The 24942-nt window shown below is 46.3% G+C and overlaps 1 pseudogene across 1 annotated transcript in view; it reads right to left on the minus strand.

Moving 5' to 3' along the window:
• Positions 1–24942, minus strand: part of LOC146073388 (uncharacterized) — a 38114-nt pseudogene that overhangs the window by 4244 nt on the left and 8928 nt on the right. The window contains exons 3-10 of the transcript XR_014473278.1: positions 24069–24150; positions 21529–21588; positions 19437–19472; positions 19234–19358; positions 16304–16531; positions 11034–11081; positions 5919–6455; positions 930–1008 (exon numbers count right to left, since the gene is read on the minus strand). The product of XR_014473278.1 is annotated as an uncharacterized LOC146073388 (transcript). The remainder of the gene's footprint in view (positions 1–929; positions 1009–5918; positions 6456–11033; positions 11082–16303; positions 16532–19233; positions 19359–19436; positions 19473–21528; positions 21589–24068; positions 24151–24942) is intronic.

Raw genomic sequence — 24942 nt, forward strand, 5'->3', positions numbered from 1 at the left:
AGTATTTACCCTGCACAGAAACATAATAACTCATCCGATTCTAACGCTCTCTGCAGAAGACAATGCAGTTCTTGTCACCTACTGGGTCAATTATGTTGTATCCAGTGACTAACAAGACCACTGTGTACATTTATATGTTGAGTACTAGGTTATTTTACCACTTGGAAAATCCCCGCTAGAAATACTCTGTTTGGCACCGGGACCAATGCTGAAAGTGAAGGCAATGATACTTGTTGGGTACAGTGAGTGTTCCAGAGGATACAGAACCCCAAGAACAAGCATGGAAACCATCAGTGATGCTATAGAGACCCGGCAATATGTCTTAGGATCACAAAGGAGTGACGATCAGTGGGGTCTGGCATAAAAGAAGGTGTTCCACAATGCTAAGCTAGCTGTACGGATTTCACACACAGCAAGTGTGATAGTATACATGATCCCACAACATGGATACTACCACCTTAGGAGTAACACAGATGGTCTGGTTGACCGGTACAAAGATTACTTTGGGAAAGACATCACAATCAATAAAGAAAAGTGAAAGGCTAAGCCGCAGGTGTTTAGAAGGAATGTTGGAGTGTGGCAACAGCTACAGGCTAAGTAGTTCATGTAGGCAGCACTGGAGGGCCAGCAGATGGCGCTGTGTCATAAGTTATTGCAGTCTTTCCTTGCATGTTCGATGGATGGACAGATGAGCACATCCTCCAACACCTTGTGGCAGAATCTTGGGATCTTTCTATTGACTCTGGCACAATAATAAGGTAACAGAACCAGGTGAAGCACATGACAGATGACAGATGTATTATCTCTAGCACAATGCAAGCTGCTGACATCTTTATTGCAGTTGGCTGATGCACTATCGCTGTGTGAGTCAAGGGACCTGGCAGAGGGGGAGCATCAGGAGAGAGGTGGCAGCCCGGTCCCCATCTCACCATTGTGTCTCGGTTTCCTGCTTCCTGGGAGCTCTCTCCTCCTCCGTGTGCACATCGGGGTCTCGCACGTTCTCCTCACCTGAATGCACGGGAGGCAGAAGTAAACCATTGTGCACAATCTAGTCCCACGAACATTTGTATATATTTAGCTTAGAAAATACCCCTAGGGCTGCATCAAAGAATCCCCCACTTGCCCGTTGCGATGATATTAAGTGTGGGCTGTGGATAGATCCACTAGTGGGCTTACAGTCGGAATCATGTTTGTAGGTAAAGCAGAAAATGCACGTCACTGCCTGGGACAAAGCACACTGTCAGGGGAGCAAAGCCATTTATATTGTTTCTGTGCAGAGTAAGTACTGGCTGCTTTTGCATGCAGCCCACAAATGTTACACACCTTTCACATCTCTGTGCCCTATCTTCCACCATTGTGCTGTCACTACTCCCTGTACTACACTTCTGTGCTGTCACTACACCCTGTACCACACTGATACGCTATCACTACTCCCTGCACCACACTGCTGCGCCGTCACTACACCCTGTACCACACTGATGCACCGTCACTACTTCCTGTACCACACTGCTGTGAACGTCACTACACCCTGTACCACACCACTGTGCCGTCACTACATCCTGTACCACACTGATGTGCCGTCACTATACCCTGTTCCACACTGATGTGCCGTCATTACACACTGTACCACACTGATGTGCCGTCATTACACACTGTACCACACTGATGTGCCGTCATTACACACTGTACCACACTGATGCGCCTTCATTACACACTGTACCACACTGATGCACCTTCATTACACACTGTACTACACTTCTGTGCTGTCAAAAACACCCTGTACCACACTTCTGTGCCGTCGCTACTCCCTGTTCCACACTGATACGCATTCACTACTCCCTGCACCACACTGCTGCGCCGACACTACTCCCTGCACCACACTGCTGCGCCGTCACTACAACCCTGTACCACACTGATGCGCCGTCACTACTTCCTGTACCACACTGCTGTGCCGTCACTACACCCTGTACCACACCGCTGTGCCGTCACTACACCCTGTTCCACACTGATGTGCCGTCATTACACCCTGTACCACACTGATGTGCCATCATTACACACTGTACCACACTGCTGTGCCGTCACTACACCCTGTACCACACCGATGTGCCGCCACTACTCCCTGTATCACACTGCTGTGCCGTCACTCTGTGTATCCCTACACCACACTGCTGTACCGTCACTCTGTGTCTCCCTGCATCACACTGCTGTACCGTCACTCTGTGTCCCCCTACAGCACACTGCTGTGCCATCACTCCGTGTCTCCCCACAGCACACTACTGTGCCATCACTCCGTGTATCCCTACACCACACTGCTGTACCGTCACTTCTCCCTGTACCACACTACTGTGCCGTCACTCCGTACCTCCCTGCACCACACCACTGCGCCGTCACTCCATGCCTCCCTGCACCACACCACTGCACCGTCACTCCCTGCCTCCCTGCACCACACTGCTCTGCCGTTACCCTGTGGGGGAATTTACTAAGTTCGGCCAGCCCGGCTAATGGACGGCTTTAGCCGCGATCAGCCGTATTTTCGGCCTGAGAAATTTACATAGCTGCAGAGTTCTCAGGATTCATATTTTCCTATGGTGAAATCATTAGTATTTGGTTGCAGAGTTTACCAGCAGCAAAATATGGATGATGTACTTCTCTGTGTAAAACTAGATGGTCTATTCGTAATGCCGAATTCGGCAGAGCTTGCCATTCATTAAAATTTTTAAAAACGACAACTCGACCCAAATTCGCCCGTTCATAAAGCTGCCGATGTGCAAGTTATGGCAAGGAATAAGATGGAATGGGTGCATTCGTGTTCATTCGATCTCAGTAAATTTCCCTGTGTCCCCCTGCATGACACTTACCTTCATATGTCAATATAAGTTTTTGTTTTGTTATAAAGACAATTTCCTGCGATCTGACAACTTTCCTAACACAAGACGTTCTCACAAAAACAAATGATCATGTTTCCATTAACAATCATTTGACAGGACAGATACTGTACGTACATTAGAGAAATGGTCAAGAGAATGGCAACTACAGTTTAATGCCAAAAAATGCAAAATCATGCACTTGGGTCTCAGAAATCCAAAGACTCAATATAGTATAAATGGCACTATAATGGAAACTACTGAGGAAGAGAGGGATCTAGGTGTCACTATTTCAGGGGACGTAAAAGCAGGTAGGCAATGTAACAAAGCAATGAAGAAGGCAAGTCAGATGCTTGGTTGCATAGGGAGAGGTATCAGCAGTAGAAAGAAAGAAGTAATAATGCCACTGTATAGGTCATTGGTACGACCTCACCTAGAGTATTGTGTTCAGTTATGGAGGCCATATCTTCAGAAGGATATAAATACATTAGAGCAGGGGTGTCAAACTCAAATTCATCGGGGGCTGCATCAGCAGTTTGGTCACCCTCAAAGGGCCGCTCCCCCAAAAAGTACAAATGACAGAAAACTTGTACAAGGTGTACTTTAAAGCAGTATGAAACAGGACATGCATATAACAATAATGCGATAACAAAAATGGTGGGCCATCAATACAGAGCTATGCTGCAGAAATTTAATTCCACATCCAGTACTATTTATATTGAGGTGCAGGGTTCAGTGGTAGACAGGGACAGAAGGTACAGAGCTGCCTTAGGGATGCTAGAGGAGGTGACACCATTTTGGGAAAGACATTTTAATGTGGGCTAGCAAGATAGACACGCAGTGACTAGAGGAGAGCATGGCCTGGTGTGTAAAGGTCACCCTCAGTGACAGGGATCCCCACGTACAGCGACCAGCCCGAGCTATACACTACTAACCTATTTCAGTCAGCCGCCTCGCACACACGGTTACCGCTACTACCAGCAGTCCAGCACGGATCGCCAGCTGCGTGATGTTCCAGTCCCAGCAACCAACCCCGCAGCTCCGGCGAGCGAGCGAGTGCGCGCGGGGTGGGTGAGAGGAGGTGGCCTAGGCAGGAGCTGGGACACACTGCCCCTGCGTGCTATCTCCTCGAGCGGGCCACATGACGAGGTCTGGTGGGCCGGATTTGGCCCGCGGGCCTTGTGTTTGACACCCGTGCATTAGAGAGTGTACAAAGAAGAGCAACTAAAATGGTGCATGGCCTACATCACAAAACCTACCAAGAAAGACTAAAAGATCTTAATATGTATACTTTGGAGCAGAGAAGGGAAAGGGGGGACATGATAGAAACTTTCAAATATATCAAGGGTTTTAATAAGGTTCAGGTGGGAGACATTCTTCACAGGAAGAGGAGCAACAGAACACGAGGACATGCACTGACACTAGAGGGAGGAAGGTACAGGTGGGAGACATTCTCCACAGGAAGAGGAGCAGCAGAACACGAGGACATGCACTGACACTGGAGGGAGGAAGGTACAGGTGGGAGACATTCCTCACAGGAAGAGGAGCAACAGAACACAAGGACATGCACTGACACTAGAGGGAGGAAGGTACAGGTAGGAGACATTCCTCACAGGAAGAGGAGCAGCAGAACACGAGGACATGCACTGACACTGGAGGGAGGAAGGTACAGGTGGGAGACATTCCTCACAGGAAGAGGAGCAACAGAACACAAGGACATGCACTGACACTAGGGGGAGGAAGGTACAGGTGGGAGACATTCTTCACAGGAAGAGGAGCAGCAGAACACGAGGACATGCACTGACACTAGAGGGAGGAAGGTACAGGTGGGAGACATTCCTCACAGGGGCCCTTATTCTGGTTGGTGCGGCCAGAGCCGCACACGGTGCTCTGGCCGCACAAACCAATCCCCGCCCACGAGACGGATCGCCACGGCCGTCCGTACACGGACGGCTGGCGATCCGCATAAAAATGGTGGGGCGTACGCCTCCACCATGGTGGGAGCTGCCCCCTGCATTCGATGGTCGACGACCATCGAAGGCAGGGCCGCACGCTCCCCCCGCTCACGCAAGCTTATAGCACACGGACAATCGTCCGTGTGAAAGCTTGTATTTGGGCGGAGAGCTGACATCCGGCGATGTCAGCTTTCCGCCCCCATCAGGGGCGTCATAGCCTCATTACCATGCATACGCCCCGCGTTTGCATGGGAACGCCCATGAAACGCTGGGCGTATACATAGGGTAATGAGGCTATTAAGCCCCTCACGCCCCTATACGCCCCCTTTGCGGCGTCTAAATTTTTTCCTCGGCGAATTCCCCTGCACATGCGCAGAGTGACCTCTGCGCATGTGCAGAGTGTAAACATCGGCGGTACGGCCGCACGCGGGCCGTACCGCCCAGATCAAAATAAGGGCCAGGAAGAGGAGCGACAGAACACGAGGACATGCACTGACACTAGAGGGAGGAAGATTCAGGGGAAATTTGAGGAAGAATTACTTCACAGAAAGAGTAGTAGATAAGTGGAATAGCCTACCATCAGAGGTGGTAGACGCAAATACAGTAGTACAATGTAATCATGCTTGGGATAGGCATATTGATATCCTTACAAAAAAATAAGGATCAAATATGGTTTGAGGTAACATGTTTAAAAAAAGGGGCAGACTAGATGGGCCAAGAGGTTCTTATCTGCCGTCAAATTCTATGTAGCGATCCACATAGATGCGTCCCTGTCACACCTTCCCTCTCTGATTTAACTATTACTGCGTGTAAGTAACTCTGTGTCACGTTTGCCTATGGCAGTCTGGTGAGAGCTGCTGCAGGTACAGGGTGGGGTGGAATTAGGACACCTGTGAGGTATTTCTCCTGCATATACCTACTGTAATGAGCACAGTACTATATCTCCCTGAGGACCTCCTAGTGTTAGTTAGTGTACTTCCAAATCCTACTTATACGATATGCTGGCATCTACATTAAGCATTTGGTTAGGGCATGATTGAGGGGGATGTAACCCTGTAACAGGACAACGACTAAAAGAATCTCCAACATAGTCACCTACCTCCAACCTGGAGTCCTCCTTAGTCCTCCGCAGCAGGGACAGTTCTCTCTGCAGGTTCCCAAGGTGGATGGACTGTTGTACCAGAGCAATAAGGCACAGGAGGACACCCAGCCAAGCTCCCGGTCCTGCCCACAGACTCCTGGCCAGCTCCGGCAGCACCCTGGCTGGTGGTACCTGGGGCATGGTATGCCCTGCTTGGCCGAGTGCAAATTGAGGAAGGAGATAGGGAGGGCGTGACGGGGACCAGGGGATTAAGGGATTATTGCATCGTAATCTGAGGCAGACTGGGGGAAATGGGGAGTGTTTGTCTATAAGGATGAGATATGGTATAATGGGGTGCAGTGAAGACAGCGAGGCAGAGACCCAAGTTGGGATTATCCCGGGAATATAGTCTCCGGAGGACAGAGGGAAAACACGTTTCTCAGCCAAAGGGGAAAGACGGTTAGAAATTGAGCAACGAAACTGAAAGTGGACGAGGAGAGAAGAGGAATTAACTGCAGAGAGGGAGAGAGAGGTGGTCTGAGGGTCGGGGTGGTGCTGGGTGGAGCAGGGGATACCCAGTGTAGGTGACGGAGTATATGATACGATGCCGATTCTCCCCCCTGGGACTGCTTATTCCCTCTCCCTCAGGTAAGGCTCGCTCAGTAATCAATTAGGCAGAGGGAAGCGACTGGTTAAATGACTCATCAGGAAAACTCTGATATGCAAATCAGGCGGCATTTAGGGAAAGGCTGAGCTGTCCCGTACACCTCTGGCAGTGTCCTGTCTAACGCACAAGGCACAATGAGAGGCACACTGCCAGGGGAATAAAGGGGGATGAAGTGTCAGCTGTTTGAGCGAGCACCCATTGTCACAGACACGTGCATATAACGATCACATCTCAGTGGTAATGTCTCAGGTAAGCATTCTTCGCCTGTCCAGTGTTTGTTGGACTGCACGTACCAGCATTACCTGCCAGAAAAATACAGCAGACAGCACTGCAATCAAGGGCTAATCAATAAAAATATGGGCAGGGGTGTAATGGGAGATGATTTTCGCGGCTGGGAGAAAGTAGAATGTCTGACTTTTACCTGGAACTCGGCCAATGTAATGGTGTGTCTTTAACGGTCCAAATAAAAATCGCATCGACTTCTCGCGGGACTTTCAGAACAGAAAGAGTCCAATTTATTCCCCCCCCCATAAAATGCATCTTATTCACATTGCTTTGCTGATTAAAATGATATGCAGCATGACTATATTCTGTGTATATGACACACAAGCAGAGTATGCTGATTAAACTGATATGGTGCGTGCCTATATTCTGTATGTAATTGCAAATGTATCAAAACATTATGCTGCAGTGTTTTCCTGCCAAGCACTGTAACATAATTTGATATGCAGATAAAGCCGCTGCATACCTATATTCTATGTGTAATTGCAACTGTATGTGCATACAAAATGTTATTTGGCTTGCCGATAGTATGTATGTTGTTACAACTGTATCTGCATACAAAATGTTATGCTACAGTGTTTTCCAGCCAAACACTGTAACATAATTTGGTATGCAGATACAGTTGCAATTACACACAGAATAGAGGCAAGCCACATAACATAAACACTAAAACGTATTACCGCGTCCCCTTGCATGGCTTGCTGCGCTCACCATGCTCGGAACACTATTTTATTCTCCCACCATGCCCCAGTGGATGGTAGGGCATGAAATACCGCCTGTTGACATAGAGACCGAAACGTAGTACCGCGTCACCTCACATGGCTCACTGCGCTCGCCATGCCTCGGGCACACTATTCTCCCACCATGCCCTAGTGGATGGTAGAGCATGAAATACTGCCTGTCGGCACATGTCGTGTCAACATGGACACCGAAATGTACCACCGCGTCCCCTCGCATGGCTCACTGCAAAAACATGTCAAACTAATGACCCTGTTGACCTTACCCACGTCAACCTAATTACCATGTCGACCTTAAATCATGTCGACCTTCCTGCACGTCTACCTTAACTCATGTCAACCTAATGCTTGTCTACCATCATGCTGGTGACCCAATGACCAAATCGCATCTGCAGTTATATACAGAATATGGGAATGCTGCATATCATTTGAATCAGCAGATGCTGCTTGTGCATCCTGTTAAACACATTATTTCTGACTTTTTAAAGCGGTTTTGTGTCAGATTTTGTAACTCGGACTCCATTACATTGGGCAGTATTCAATGTGATTATTCTCCGTGCATGGCGAGCGGTTTTTTTTGCTCGCCGTGCACTCGCCATGTTTTTGCGGAGATTCTCCATGTTTGGAGATTCTCCGTCACGGCACTTTATACATTATTCAATGTGACTGATACTCGCCACCCCTCGCGGCGAGTATCAGCCAATCCGGCGTATGAGGTGACGCCGCAGAGAGCCTGAGGACGGCGGCAGGCAGGGAGATGGAAGTCTCCCTGCCTGCCCCAGAACCCGATCGTGCATATGTAATGATCGGGTGCAGTGAATATATGAATATCTAATGAGCGGCCCCCTGCTGGCTGCTCTGTGTAAAAAAAAAATATATATAAATATATATTTTTTAAATTAAATATATATTCATGTGCACATGAATAAAAATATCATGCCCTTTCGCAGATTAAAATTCCTGATTTTTTTACACCAAAATTAAAACAAAAAACCTTTTATTGTAAAAGTTCATATTCCACTTCTCCATGAAAAGATGGAGAATTGCTACACGGAGAGACACGGCGAAAATCACTTAGAAAGACGTCGAGAAGTGCACGTTGAATAGGGTTGCTCGCTTTTTGAGAGCAAAAGTCTCCGCCCAACGCCAGAAAAGCACAAACAAAAATAAAACACAGAGAATTTTTCTCATTGAATACTGCCCATTGACAGAGTCCTGTTTTTAACATGGTAAAACATCTGGATCCGACTTTTTACTGGGCTGCGCTATATAAGACACTGTAACGGAATCTGCTGCGCTATATAAGACACTGTAACGGAATCTGCTGCGCTATATAAGACACTGTAACGGAATCTGCTGCGTTATATAAGACACTGTAACGGAATCTGCTGCACTATATAAGACACTGTAACGGAATCTGCTGCGCTATATAAGACACTGTAACGGAATCTGCTGCGCTATATAAGACACTGTAACGGAATCTGCTGCGCTATATAAGACGCTGTAACGGAATCTGCTGCGCTATATAAGACACTGTAACGGAATCTGCTGCCCTATATAAGACGCTGTAACGGAATCTGCTGCGCTATATAAGACGCTGTAACGGAATCTGCTGCGCTATATAAGACACTGTAACGGAATCTGCTGCGTTATATAAGACACTGTAACGGAATCTGCTGCACTATATAAGACACTGTAACGGAATCTGCTGCGCTATATAAGACACTGTAACGGAATCTGCTGCGCTATATAAGACACTGTAACGGAATCTGCTGCGCTATATAAGACGCTGTAACGGAATCTGCTGCGCTATATAAGACGCTGTAACGGAATCTGCTGCGCTATATAAGACGCTGTAACGGAATCTGCTGCACTATATAAGACACTGTAATGGAATCTGCTGCGCTATATAAGACACTGTAACGGAATCTGCTGCGCTATATAAGACACTGTAATGGAATCTGCTGCGCTATATAAGACACTGTAACGGAATCTGCTGCGCTATATAAGACGCTGTAACGGAATCTGCTGCACTATATAAGACACTGTAACGGAATCTGCTGCGCTATATAAGACACTGTAACGGAATCTGCTGCGCTATATAAGACACTGTAACGGAATCTGCTGCGCTATATAAGACGCTGTAACGGAATCTGCTGCGCTATATAAGACACTGTAACGGAATCTGCTGCCCTATATAAGACGCTGTAACGGAATCTGCTGCGCTATATAAGACGCTGTAACGGAATCTGCTGCGCTATATAAGACGCTGTAACGGAATCTGCTGCACTATATAAGACACTGTAATGGAATCTGCTGCGCTATATAAGACACTGTAACGGAATCTGCTGCGCTATATAAGACACTGTAATGGAATCTGCTGCGCTATATAAGACACTGTAACGGAATCTGCTGCGCTATATAAGACGCTGTAACGGAATCTGCTGCGCTATATAAGACACTGTAACGGAATCTGCTGCGTTATATAAGACACTGTAACGGAATCTGCTGCACTATATAAGACACTGTAACGGAATCTGCTGCGCTATATAAGACACTGTAACGGAATCTGCTGCGCTATATAAGACACTGTAACGGAATCTGCTGCGCTATATAAGACGCTGTAACGGAATCTGCTGCGCTATATAAGACACTGTAACGGAATCTGCTGCCCTATATAAGACGCTGTAACGGAATCTGCTGCGCTATATAAGACGCTGTAACGGAATCTGCTGCGCTATATAAGACGCTGTAACGGAATCTGCTGCACTATATAAGACACTGTAATGGAATCTGCTGCGCTATATAAGACACTGTAACGGAATCTGCTGCGCTATATAAGACACTGTAATGGAATCTGCTGCGCTATATAAGACACTGTAACGGAATCTGCTGCGCTATATAAGACGCTGTAACGGAATCTGCTGCGCTATATAAGACGCTGTAACGGAATCTGCTGCGCTATATAAGACGCTGTAACGGAATCTGCTGCGCTATATAAGACACTAACGGAATCTGCTGCACTATATAAGACGCTGTAACGGAATCTGCTGCGCTATATAAGATACTGTAACAGAATCTGCTGCGCTATATAAGACGCTGTAACGGAATCTTCTGCGCTATATAAGACACTGTAACGGAATCTGCTGCGCTATATAAGAAACTGTAATGGAATCTGCTGCGCTATATAAGACGCTGTAACGGAATCTGCTGCGCTATATAAGACGCTGTAATGGAATCTGCTGCGCTATATAAGACACTGTAACGGAATCTGCTGCGCTATATAAGACACTGTAACGGAATCTGCTGCGCTATATAAGACACTGTAACGGAATCTGCTGCGCTATATAAGACACTGTAACGGAATCTGCTGCGCTATATAAGACACTGTAACGGAATCTGCTGCGCTATATAAGACGCTGTAACGGAATCTGCTGCGCTATATAAGACACTGTAACGGAATCTGCTGCGCTATATGACACTGTAACGGAATCTGCTGCGCTATATAAGACGCTGTAACGGAATCTGCTGCACTATATAAGACGCTGTAACGGAATCTGCTGCGCTATATAAGACCCTGTAACGGAATCTGCTGCGCTATATAAGAACCTGTAACGGAATCTGCTGCGCTATATAAGACCCTGTAACGGAATCTGCTGCGCTATATAAGACGCTGTAACGGAATCTGCTGCGCAATATAAGATGCTGTAACGGAATCTGCTGCGCTATATAAGACGCTGTAACGGAATCTGCTGCGCAATATAAGACACTGTAACGGAATCTGCTGCGCTATATAAGACACTGTAACGGAATCTGCTGCGCTATATAAGGCACTGTAACGGAATCTGCTGCGCTATATAAAACGCTGTAACGGAATCTGCTGCACTATATAAGACGCTGTAACGGAATCTGCTGCGCTATATAAGACGCTGTAACGGAATCTGCTGCGCTATATAAGAACCTGTAACGGAATCTGCTGCGCTATATAAGACCCTGTAACGGAATCTGCTGCGCTATATAAGACGCTGTAACGGAATCTGCTGCGCTATATAAGACACTGTAACGGAATCTGCTGCGCTATATAAGACTCTGTAACGGAATCTGCTGCGCTATATAAGACGCTGTAACGGAATCTGCTGCGCTATATAAGACACTGTAACGGAATCTGCTGCGCTATATAAGACGCTGTAACGGAATATACTGCGCTATATAAGACACTGTAACGGAATCTGCTGCGCTATATAAGACGCTGTAACGGAATCTGCTGCGCAATATAAGATGCTGTAACGGAATCTGCTGCGCTATATAAGACGCTGTAACGGAATCTGCTGCGCAATATAAGATGCTGTAACGGAATCTGCTGCGCTATATAAGACACTGTAACGGAATCTGCTGCGCTATATAAGACACTGTAACGGAATCTGCTGCGCTATATAAGACACTGTAACGGAATCTGCTGCGCTATATAAGACGCTGTAACGGAATATACTGCGCTATATAAGACACGGTAATGGAATCTGCTGCTCTATATAAGACGCTGTAACGGAATCTGCTGCGCTATATAAGACACTGTAACGGAATCTGCTGCGCTATATAAGACACTGTAACGGAATCTGCTGCGCTATATAAGACACTGTAACGGAATCTGCTGCGCTATATAAGACGCTGTAACGGAATATACTGCGCTATATAAGACTCTGTAACGGAATCTGCTGCGCTATATAAGACCCTGTAACTGAATCTGCTGCGCTATATAACACACTGTAACGGAATCTGCTGCGCTATATAAGACACTGTAACGGAATCTGCCGCGCTATATAAGACTCTGTAACGGAATCTGCTGCGCTATATAAGACACTGTAACGGAATCTGCTGCGCTATATAAGACCCTGTAACGGAATCTGCTGCGCTATATAAGACGCTGTAACGGAATCTGCTGCGCTATATAAGACACTGTAAATAATAATAAATATATTTTATTAAGAGGTGGTGGCATCTGATTCAGAGATAAGAAAATGCTGGCTGGTGGCTCTGGGATTTGTAGTGCCCCAAACACTGTATAACATCAGATTACAGCAGCCAGGGACAAGAGATCATGGAATTAGACCCACTGCTTTATCAATACCTTCCAGCTGTCATCCTAACCCTCTGTTCCATGCTCACTTCTACCCCCTTCTGTGTCACCTCTGTCTGTCTGCCCCTCCCCTTTAGAGTGCAAGCTCTGACAAGCAGGGCCCTCTCTGGGTTTGAAAAAATGACAGTTGGGAGCCGTGTGGCTGGTTGTTTTTTGCTCTTCATTTTATACATTTTTGAAGCTTGATACATCTGGCCCAGGGTCTGATTGGTTGTTATGGGTAACGCACATCTCCAATAGAACCTCCCATCGTAGTAACTTTACCAGATAGAGTATTTCCCACACGTTACTCCCTACAACAGCACATAACCTCAGGTCTCTGCCTCCCTAATGATTATCTCATGGTCCGGTCCCCTGCTGCAGTAATGTGTATATACCTTCTACCTGTCCGGCATTGTCTTGTGCTGTAAGTCACTGTTTTCCTGTTTGGCTCATATATGTACAGTTATAGGCGCTGCAGAACCCTTGTTGCGCCGTATAAATAATAATGAAAACAATATGAGTGGTGGTCTATGCTTGGAGAGAGATATATGGGTCTACACATGAAGCAATGAAAACAGTGGAGAAGTGAGCCAGTGGAGTAGTTGCTCATGGCAACCAATCAGCTGCTCTGTATAATTTGATAGAATGTACTCGATAAATGTTACTTCAAAGCTGATGGTTGCCACTGGCTCTTATAGAATGGCTCTGAATGACTGACCTCACGTGTAGAAAAAGGGGGCGTGGCTTCATGGGTTGGACACAGGTTGGGGGACATACAGACTCCACACAGATAGGGCAGTCCTGGAAATGAAACCCAAGACCTCCGTGCTAATGTGGGTGTAATATATTGGCTTGGTGTAATGTGTAGTATAACTGCCTCACAGCACTGAGGTCTTGGGTTTGATTTCCAGGACTGCACTATCTGTGTGGAGTCTGTATGTTCCCCCCATGTGTTGCGTCCAACCCATGAAGCCACGCCCCCTTTTGTGGTGCATGAGGTCAGTCTTTCAGAGCCGCACCAGGTGCCATTGGGGTAAATGACGCCCCTGGGTAAGGAATATTGAATGTTAGCTCTAATGGGGCTGATTCACACATGGATGCCAAAAACACTGCCACTGTGTCTCTGTGCGCTACAATTCTTAGGCCTACTGACTGGCCCTTACCAGGAATCAGCGCCATGAGCAGCACACTGGAAAAGGGGTAAATCTCTTCTACTGCAATCAGCCTGTTACTGTACAGTTCTGAAAACCTGGACTGGAGCGTTGTGCCTGAGAGCCCACCCCTCTCCCCCCAAGCATGCCCATGGCTTTGCAGCGAACCAGGTTCTGCTGCCTGGCTGAGGCTGGATGGCTCCTTCTTAATCGTGTAATGGGATCACCCGCGTGACCATCGCCCACCTGGGTCATCCTCGAGTTACTCAGGGTGACCGGATAAATCACGCTGCTGGTGACAGCGAAGTTTTGGCGCGGCCCTGTTTTCTCAAGTCACGCTGCGGCTTTTGGGGTACCGCAAGCAACATCGCAGAACCTGATGTGAACAGAAGCCATCCGAGATGTGCTGCAGTCAGTAATTACAATACCAGGCTATGTATAAAATATAGTTTTAATATAAAGTGATCAGTAATATATGAATTCAGCCAGGTGATGTCCTGTATAAAACATCGATGATCAGGAACAGTCCATGCAGTGTCTCTGAGAGGATGGGGGGGTGCAGTGGGATCTGGTAGGTACCGCGGCACTGCGTAGCTACTGGCTGCACATCCTGATCCCGCTAGCCCTGTAATACATTATTGTGTCTCTTCGGGTCATTAAGTCGACAGTATTTAGCTGAACGGTCAAAAGGTGGACACATGATAAAGGTCAATACTGTCGACGTAATGGCTGCATACCGTCTCTGCAGACCCCTGATACTATTTATCTGATATAGTTATAATATGTGTCCTGTAGTCCTGATATATATATCACACACGCATACATACATACATACATACATATACACACAGAGTAAAGGCGTTGGTGCACACTCGTGTTCTTTCCCGCATCTTTGGCTCCGCAGTAATGTCTCAGGATCAGTCCCGAGGCATGCTGGGTAAGTACTACACGCAGGATGTGAGTGTGAGTGCAGCTGCTGGCATATTAATTACAGTACGCACCAGGGACAGCACCCGCCCGGGTTGTGGTAAGCACAGAACACGCGGTAAGGCAGCATAGGCGGCTTGTGCCGATGGTGTAATTTCACCCTATGAGGGGGCGACAGAAACTATAAGTATAAATGGGGGATTATGATCCATGTTAGTTCCTGTAGAACCTTGTTAAACTGGGACACGAATCATTTATATTCTGTTTAAGAACTGTGGGCCTCATTCAGGAGTGGACGCTACAGCAAACAGCGATAATGTCAGCCTTTCCCTTGTGCGCCAACTTGCGACAGAGCCCAAGCACTGAGATCCCCATTTATAGTGATCGGTGCAACTGCACCTGTGTTTCTGAGCATGCCGCCATCGGTGCACCACCAACATCTGCAAAAACCTAAGACCTGCTCCGTGTTTCCTTCTGAAAATCAAATAGACATGGCCTCTGACGTTCCACAACACACTCGTGGCACTGTAATAGCACGCCATAGGGCGCCTCCCAGTAACCACCCTGATGCAAGAAACTTTGTAAACAACATACAGGAACCATCATGGTGGTTTTTAGGACACAGTAGCGAATAATCATTCATAGCGCCAATGTCAGCACTGCGCTCACATCTGAATCAGGCCTGTGTACCATTGTCTGTATCGCACATGTTTAGTCGTCTTGCAACATGCATGACCTGTTGTGTGCATACTGTAGTTGCTATCCAGAACAGCAAAACATACATTGCCCACAATAAACCATTGTAAAACCGCTTGTGGTTCCCTTATCTGAGCACAGTCCTCCTTTGTCTTCACATAAATTCTAGTCCCTTCATTCCTAACCACCTCTGCTTGCTACCACCGCCTCAGAGCTTCTGCCACTTGCATTTCCCTTTTCATGTGAATTTATGGTTTGCGCTACGGAAAGTTCTGCTTTGTCTTTGGTTAAAGTTTTCCATTGACCTCGATCCTGAAAAATACATGTTCCTTCACTTGCATTGCTTCTAGTCATGTCCTTATCTCTGGCGGTATTGAAGACTATTCTGATTCTAGATTTGGCTCGGACAATGACGTTGCTGACCCAGTTATTCCCATTGCGTGATCTACAGCACAGTCTGCAATCTTGATCTTCCGCCGACTTCGGACTATAATACAGTCTAGACTTTCTCATGTATGTGCTGTTTTGCAATAAACTCTCCAGAACTGGAATTTAAGCACATAGTGGTTTATATCTGGTGGTGGTCTTCTCATTTTCTGGATGTGTAATACTATTTATTGGTTAATATTCGATCCGGCATCTGGAGTTACAGTGCATCCAATCTCTGTAGTCCTTCATTTGAGGTGTCCTCCAGAATCATCTGCCACCATATATGAAATGATCTCTGGCGCCTATAGTCCAGATATGGAGTAGTAAAGTCTAGAAGGGGACAGAAATTCTTTCTATCTTTCCTCTTCCACCCCCTATAAAGCCAAGCTTCAGTGAACCTGGAAGAGTCCAAAGTAGGTGAGGAAATGATCTACTCGCAAGCTGGCCTTGGGGATGGTGCTGATACGAAGGGAGTTGCGGGGTTGAAGTACCACAAGCCCAGAAACGCTGCAGTCACGGATACTGGCGGCGGTAGTAGAAAATTCTTGTAGGCAGCGGAATATCAGATTGCCATCCAGGTGTAGGTCCAGCTTGATGTAGCTGCTGCGCTCCTCATTGAAATGCACCTAGAGGGGCAGACATAAAAAGATTGGTAGAAATGAGGAAACCATCTTCAAAAATTAACTGACTAGAAGTGAAGTGTATATACTTGATGTGGTGGTGAACAACAAAAGGAGGGTATATATGCATAAATATGAGGTGGGAAGAGAGAGGAACATGATGAAGACAGTTGTAGGGCAGAACGTGGTAGTAAAGAGGGTATATATGAGTAAAGATGTGATAGGTAGAGAGAAACATGATCTAGACAGTGGTAGGGCAAAACGTGGTAGTAAGGAGGGTTATATGAGTAAGGATGTGATGGGAAGAGAGAGAAACATGATGTAGACAGTGGTAGGGTAGAACGTGGGGGTATATATGAGTAAAGATGTGGTAGGTAGAGAGAGAAACATGATGTAGACAGTGGAAGGGCAAAACGTGGTAGTAAGTAGGGTATATATGAGTAAGGATGTGGTAGGTAGAGAAAGGGACATGATGTAGACAGCGGAAGGACAGAACATGGTAGTAAGGAGGGTATATATGAGTAAGGATGTGGTAGGTAGAGAGAGGAACATGATGTAGACAGTGGAAGGACAGAACATGGTAGTAAGGAGGGAATATATGAGTAAGGATGTGGTAGGTAGAGAGAGGAACATGATGTAGACAGTGGAAGGGCAAAACGTGGTAGTAAGTAGGGTATATATGAGTAAGGATGTGGTAGGTAGAGAAAGGGACATGATGTAGACAGCGGAAGGACAGAACATGGTAGTAAGGAGGGTATATATGAGTAAGGATGTAGTAGTTAGAGAGAGGGACATGATGTAGACAGTGGAAGGGCAGAATGTGGTAGTAAGGAGGGTATATATGAGTAAGGATTGGGTAGGGAGAGAGAGGGACATGATGTAGACAGTGGAAGGACAGAATGTGGTAGTAAGGAGGGTATATATGAGTAAGGATGTGGTAGGTAGAGAGAGGAACATGATGTAGACAGTGAAAGGGCAGAATATGGTAGTAAGGAGGGTATATATGAGTAAGGATGTGGTAGGGAGAGAGAGGGACATGATGTAGACAGCGGAAGGACAGAACATGGTAGTAGGGAGGGTATATATGCGTAAGGATGTGGCAGGTAGAGAGAGGGACATGATGTAGACAGTGGAAGGGCGGAATGTGGTAGTAAGGAGGGTATATATGAGTAAGGATGTGGTAGTTAGAGAGAGGAACATGATGTAGACAGCAGAAGGCGAGAACATGGTAGTAAGGAGGGTATATATGAGTAAGGATGTGGTAGGGAGAGAGAGGGACATGATGTAGACAGTGGAAGGACAGAATGTGGTAGTAAGGAGGGTATATATGAGTAAGGATGTGGTAGGTAGAGAGAGGGACATGATGTAGACAGTGGAAGGGCAGAATGTCGCAGTAAGGAGGGTATATATGAGTAAGGATGTGGTAGGTAGAGAGAGGGACATGATGTAGACAGTGGAAGGACAGAATGTGGTAGTAAGGAGGGTATATATGAGTAAGGATGTGGTAGGTAGAGAGAGGGACATGCCGGGTCTTATTGTTCCACAGCAGAATCCAAGGTACTTGTGTAATTTCACGGCTCCCACGATGTGCATCGTACAGGGAAAAATCGCATCGCATGAGATCGCATGCCATATGATGCGATGCGATGTCATTTTTCACAGAAATTATGGACATGAGTTGACATCATGTAAAATGCACCCCAAATGTCATTTTTCACACTGTACCACCCCCACTATCAACGCCAACCCGAAGCGTGGTGAGCGCAGCGAGGCCGCGAGGGGTGGCGGTACGCGTCCTACGACCTTTTTATACCCCCACTATCCACATCAGCGTGGAGTTGAGAATAGAAAGTGTGACGAGCGCAGCGAGCCCCGCGAGGGGACGCGGATACCTGTGAAGCCCGCGAGGGCTCGCTGCGCTCACCACGCTTCGGGCTCACTTTCTATTCTCCACGCCGACGTGGATAGTGGGAGTATGAAAAGGTCGTAGGACGCGTACCGTCGCCCCTCGCGGGCTCGCTGCACTTGCCACGCTTCGGGTTGGCGTTAATAGTGGGGGTGGTACAGTGTGAAAAATGACATTTTTGGGTGCATTTTACATGATGTCAACTCATGTCCATAATTTCTGTGAAAAATGACATCGCATCGCATCAGATCGCATGAGATGCGATCTCATGTGATTCTATAAAAATGCATAAAAACACGGGAAAATCGCATCGCATGCCATCGCATGCCATCGCATGCCACTACATATTGCATGCGATGGGAGCCGTGAAAGTACACAAGTACCGAATCCAATATTCTTGTTTTTACACTTCAAAAGATATCAAACAGGCGCCCACCGCGCAGGGGTGCCGGGAATAGCCCGGGCTTCATATCTGGCCTTGGGAGGTCCCCACTCCCCCAGGGACCCTGGCCAGGGCTAACCAGTCAATGGCATGGCTGTGGGACATTGTAGTAAAGTGTCTATTACACAGAGAAGCATTGCACGGATCTCACTGTAGTAATAATTATTCATATTTATTAAACAGTACATGAGAATAAATAAGCATTATTGTTATAATTGAGCGGGGTTAAGTAACTTAAGATGAGAAGATGTCCTTCATAGGTGGAGAGAGTGTGAGTTGGCTGTGGATGGAAGAGTGAGTGATGATGATGATAAAGAAGACGACACAGTAATAGATCCCCTGAGGTGTTAGACCCCTCACCTGACAATACAGATAGTACAGCCCTTTCTGGCTCACGATAAACTCCCCACTTCCATCATTGTATCTGGCGGGGCTGGTTGAGTTCCGTGGGACCTCAGTCCAGTAACGGATAGTACCATTAATATCTGTAATAGTAAAGGTTATACAGTACATTTTGGGTTCCACATTGAAATGAGAGAGAAACACAGCTGTGCAGTACTTACCCGAATTCATCTGTGTTCCGCCCTTTGGTGATTTAACTGTAAAGTCATAAAGAGAGGGTGGAGATGTAATGTGGGCTTGAGCAATGCAACAATTAGAGATCCGGTAGATGAGGTCTTAGTAATATATGTTAACGGAAGATGTGAATAATAACGGTGTAGGAGAAAGTGCTGTATTTATGAGTGTTAATGGGTAATATATTGGCCATAATAATCAGGCATATAAAGAAGCAGTTCCATGTTATGTCTCTATAAAGAATGTACAGGGCCGTTTCTAGACAATTTAGCTCCCAGGGCAAAGAAAGAAAAATGCGCCCCCCCCCCCCCCCCCCCAAATACATAACATGACATAGAAGAAATTGCACGCGCCTACGGCGCGCGCGTCAAAGTAGGGGGTGTGGTTTATTTTAAAAGGGGTGTGGTTTAATATAAGGGTCGTGGTCTAGCAGGAAAACTATTACCTTACATCTCACTTTTGCAACCTGCATGTCCCGACATTGGTTACCGCAGGAATTGTCATTGTCCTCCCGCACTTAAGTTGGCGGGCTGAAGGCCACACAGTGACATAAAAATATAAAGGCCCATACAGTGACGTAGGGCGGGATGTATTAATATACATCGCCGCCCTTCGCCTGGCAGCCGCCGCGATGCTGCCGCATAGGTACACATATGCGGCTAACATCGGGTTGCGGTGACAGAGACCCCCGCGATACCTGTGATGTGGTCTGCGGGGGTCTCCGTCACATCCCGGCGGCTGCCAGTGTCCCCCTGCGTCTCCTCCTCCCCCCTGCAGCCGGATGTCCTGCCGGCTGTGACACCTGGGGGAGGAGATCAAAGGAGGACGGGGGGAGGGGGGGGCGCGCGGACGGCAGACGGCGAAAGACACCAATGTGGCGATACCGTGCCTAGCGAAAACGGGGCGGACGGGTATTGATACATAGGAAAATACGGTAAAACGGGTGTTTTACCGCATTTTCCCATTAGTACATCCCGCCCCTAGTACGCTTCACAGATCAAGGCCAAACAATGACAGGCTACTTAAATCATTATACACTATTTATCCATGATGCCAATTACACATGACGCCGCATACCGTGTTGACAATTACACATTATGTCGCACACCGTGATGACAATTACAAATTATGTCGCACACCATGATGACAATTACACATTATGTCACACACACCGTGATGACAATTACACATTATGTCGCACACCATGATGCCCATTAGACCCCACACTGTGATGGCAATTAAACAATTACTCCCCACACCGTAATGCCTATTACACATTCTGACCCACGCGCCGCTGCCGCACAACAGATGCCGTTTACTAATATGCCCCAAGTGCCAGATATGCCCCCACAGTGCCATACATATATGCCCCCACAGTGCCATACATATATGCCCCCACAGTGCCATACACATATGCCCCCACTGTGCCACACATATATGCCCCACAGTGCCAAATATGCCCCCACAGTGGCACACATATGCCCCCACAGTGGCACACATATGCCCCCACGGTGCCACAAATATGCCCCCACGGTGCCACGGATATGCCCCCACGGTGCCACGGATACGCCCCAACAGTGCCACACATATGCCCCCACAGTGCCACATATTCCCCCAAAGTGCCACACATATGCCCCCACAGTGTCACACATATGCCCCAAAGTGCTAGAAGCAGCACAACTCACTGACTGGGTCTCCCCCTCCGCTGCCATCGTTGTTGTTGCTGCTGCTGCTTTGCTTTCCTGGGGAGGGGAGGGGAGCGGAGCGCATCGCACGCCTCTCCTTCATAGCTCGCGGGCTGGCTCCTGATTGGCTGCCGGCCCGCGAGCTCACTGATTGGCTGACAGCCCAGTGAGCGAGGGGAAGGAGAGGCGCGCGATGCGCTCCCCTTCCCTGGGAAATCAGCTGGGCGCTTGAGCGGCGCTTGTGGCGGCCGGGGAGAGGGGGAAGAAGGGAGGCAGCAGCGTTGGGGGGAGCTGACGGGCGCCCCGGCTGTTAACAGAGGCGGACAAGCCATGCGGCGCCCCGGGCTGCTGCACGGCTTGTCCGCCTCTAGAAACGGCCCTGAGAATGTATTACCTTCGTAATGAGCTGCTGAAATTGGTTTACGATTATTTGTTCGATTCTTCTTATCCTTTGCTGGGAAAGGAATCAAAAAAATGCAAGTGATTAAATATAACCCCACATTATGACACAGAAACACTGTTATGGCTGCTTGAAAGTGACATCTGGTTCTCAGTGTTAATCCCGTGAGATATCCTTATAAAAGAGTTCCAGCTTCCAGCATATTTATTTATTAACAGTTTCTTACATAGCGCACACATATTCTGCAGCGCTGATCATTGTCCTGTGACATGTTCCTACATTCGTATCCTATGTATGTAAGAACAATTCGCAGGACTTCATTTTTCACATGTGCTGGAGCCTGGTTATCTGAACATCTCAAAGAACTGGAGTGACTAATTATTGGAATGATCCAACATTTGAGTTCTTGATGGAAACGGCTATGTGAATGTGTCCAGGATTACCAGCACAGTTAAGGGGATAAGTAAGTCAGGAGTGTCACTCAAAGGGATAAGTATCAGCTGTGAGTTTTGGTGGTACTGACCTATTTAAACAAAAACAAGAACTTGAGTCTTCACTACCAAAGTTTTAACTTCTCAAGGTTTGTGAACGAATGTAAGTACTAGATTAATCAAGATTTCTGAGAAACTCATGCCATGCCTCCATCAAAGGAGTTTTCTGAGGTACACATGCCATGCCACTATCAAAAAAACATGCCATGTCTCCATCATAGGAGATTTCTGATGATTGCATGCTATGCCTCCATCATATAATATTATTGAGGAACACATTCCATGCCTCCATCATAGGAGATCTCTGAGGAACACATTCCATGCCTCCATCATAGAGGAGGAACACATTCCATGCCTCCATCATGGGAGATCTCTGAGGAAAACAATCCATGCCTCCATCATAGAATATTATTGAGGGACACAATCAATGCCTCCATCATAGGAGATCTCCGAGGAACACATTCCATGCCTCGATCATAGAATATCATTAAGGAACACATTCCATGCCTCCATTATAGGAGATCTCTGAGGAACACATTTCATGCCTCCATCATAGAATATTATTGAGGAACACATTCCAATATTATTGAGGAACACATTCCATGCCCTCATCATAGGAGAGTCTTGAGGAACATATTCCATACCCTCATCATAGGAGATTCTTGAGGAACACGTGCCATGCCTCCATCAAATACATTTTCTGATGAACATGTCATGCCTCATTATAGGATATAATTGAGAAACAGATGCCATGCCATGATTAATAGAGATTCTTGAGGAACACATGCCATGCCTCCATCATAGAACATTATTGATGAACACCTTCCATACTTCCATCATAGGAGATCTCTGAGGAACACCTTCCATGCCTCCATCAAAGGACATTATTGAGGAACATATTCCATGCCATCATCATAGGAGATTCATGAGGAACACATTCCATGCTTCCATCAAATATGTTTTCTGAGGAACATGTCATACCTCCATTATAGGATATAATTGAGGAACAGATGCCATGTTACAATTAATAGAGATTCTTGAGGAACAGATGCCATGCCACGATTAATAGAGATTCTTGAGGAACACATGCCATGCCTCCACCAAAAGAACATGCCATGTCTCTATGATAGATTTCAAAGGAATGTATGCTCAGTTGACCTCCCATGCACAGGTCAACTGAGATTTCTGAGGAACACATGCTCTCCATTGACGATAATTCTGAAGACCAGATTTCATGCTTCCATCATAGCAGTTTTCTGTCAAACCCATGCCATGCTCGATCATAGATTTCTGATGATTGTATGCCACGATTTTTAGATACATTGGCCTTCTCCAGCTCCTGTCAGACATTCACAGACACAGTGTATGAATCGGCAACAGTCAACTCCATTGTTACTTTCCCCAGAGTGGTTGTCCAACGAAAACCACTCAAAGAGTAACACATAAAATATTCCCACGGGTGTAGACATCATAGGCATGTCAGGGAATGGTAGAAAGGAAAACATCTTCCATTAATAATAAACTATTGGTCAAATGATAACTGTATCCTGTATATAAAGTGTCTTTCTTGTAAGTGTAAGTTCATCAAGGACAGGTAATCTGTTCACAAGGTGTTACCGTGAATTAAAGTTCTCGCCATATTTAATCTGTTTTTGACATAAAATTTATATTTCTATAACAACTACGAGTTCCCCAAATCACAGTAATATATGTGTAGTATGTATGCTTAACTGGTGTGCTTTGGGGCATGTAGTTCTGTGCAAGTTCTCCCTCTTATCTTTTGCATTACGTTTGTCTATCTGGTCTATAACCCTATTTATCTGGCCGAGGTATGACCTCTAAGAGGTGAAGAACCTCCACTGACCACTAGAGGCCACTCCACTGACCAAAGTTCTCCTTTTTCTGCTAAAAGATGTAATAACAGAAAGTGAAAGCCGTTTTTGACGGGCATTGTATATAGAGTACATCAGTAGTATATTGTGAGGGGTCAGCTCACAGACCCCCGGGGTTAGTGTTCCTGGACATAACCTCCCTTCTAATTACCTGCACGCCTGTGACGTCTTCTCTCCTCCGTTAGCTTCTGATACAGAAACTGGTGTTTTTCCCAGACATTCTGATAAAAGATCTGTAAGGCAGAGAATACTGTGTACATCATTGTGTCACCAATCACACGTCATCATGTGTTGTTACTATATACTACATGACTATATAAATGCTTTTATGTTATTTTACATTTTATACGAAAAAAAGGAAAAGAAAGAGGCTGTTTTGTGGGACGCACACTGATACGATTAAGATAAAACTTAGCTTTTAATAAATTTATTTTCAAATTCCCTTTTAATAATTTGAGGGAAATAGTAGTGAAATAAAGAAGTTAAAATCACGGACACACGCAAAACCACATGTAACATACACACATATATAGTGCTTGAAAAATAAAGGGGTGTATTTTAAAACCACAGCGATGTGTTACTGGAAATATTGTATTTATTATAGCACACCCTTGTAGGGATACAGTTATCACTTGTAGCCTTAATTGGCTTGAATGTCTAGTGATATTCAGATTGGGGAGATTTCAGCTCCTGAGTATATAGTGATTATTAATGTGAATTTATTTATATGAATCAGATGTAATTCAACAGTACTCAGCTGCCACCTAGTGGTGGTTAACTAGCTGGAAATATTCACATCACTATAATCAGATCTTATTCAGGTTAATATAGCAATAATTTGCTTAACAGGCTATTTTAAACAGATAACCTGACTCTATAGGTGCAGTTCGTTTTCTATAATGCTGCTACCTATCCGTCTCCCCAGGTCTGCCTGCACCCTTAATAGGTATGCAGTACTGCCATTTTAACTGATCATTACAATGGGTTAAATAATGCTAATACATATTCCAGTAAACAATCTTCCT

The sequence above is a fragment of the Crinia signifera genome, chromosome 4, assembly GCF_055691185.1.
Source record: "Crinia signifera chromosome 4, ASM5569118v1, whole genome shotgun sequence".
NCBI classification, from domain to species: domain Eukaryota; kingdom Metazoa; phylum Chordata; class Amphibia; order Anura; family Myobatrachidae; genus Crinia; species Crinia signifera.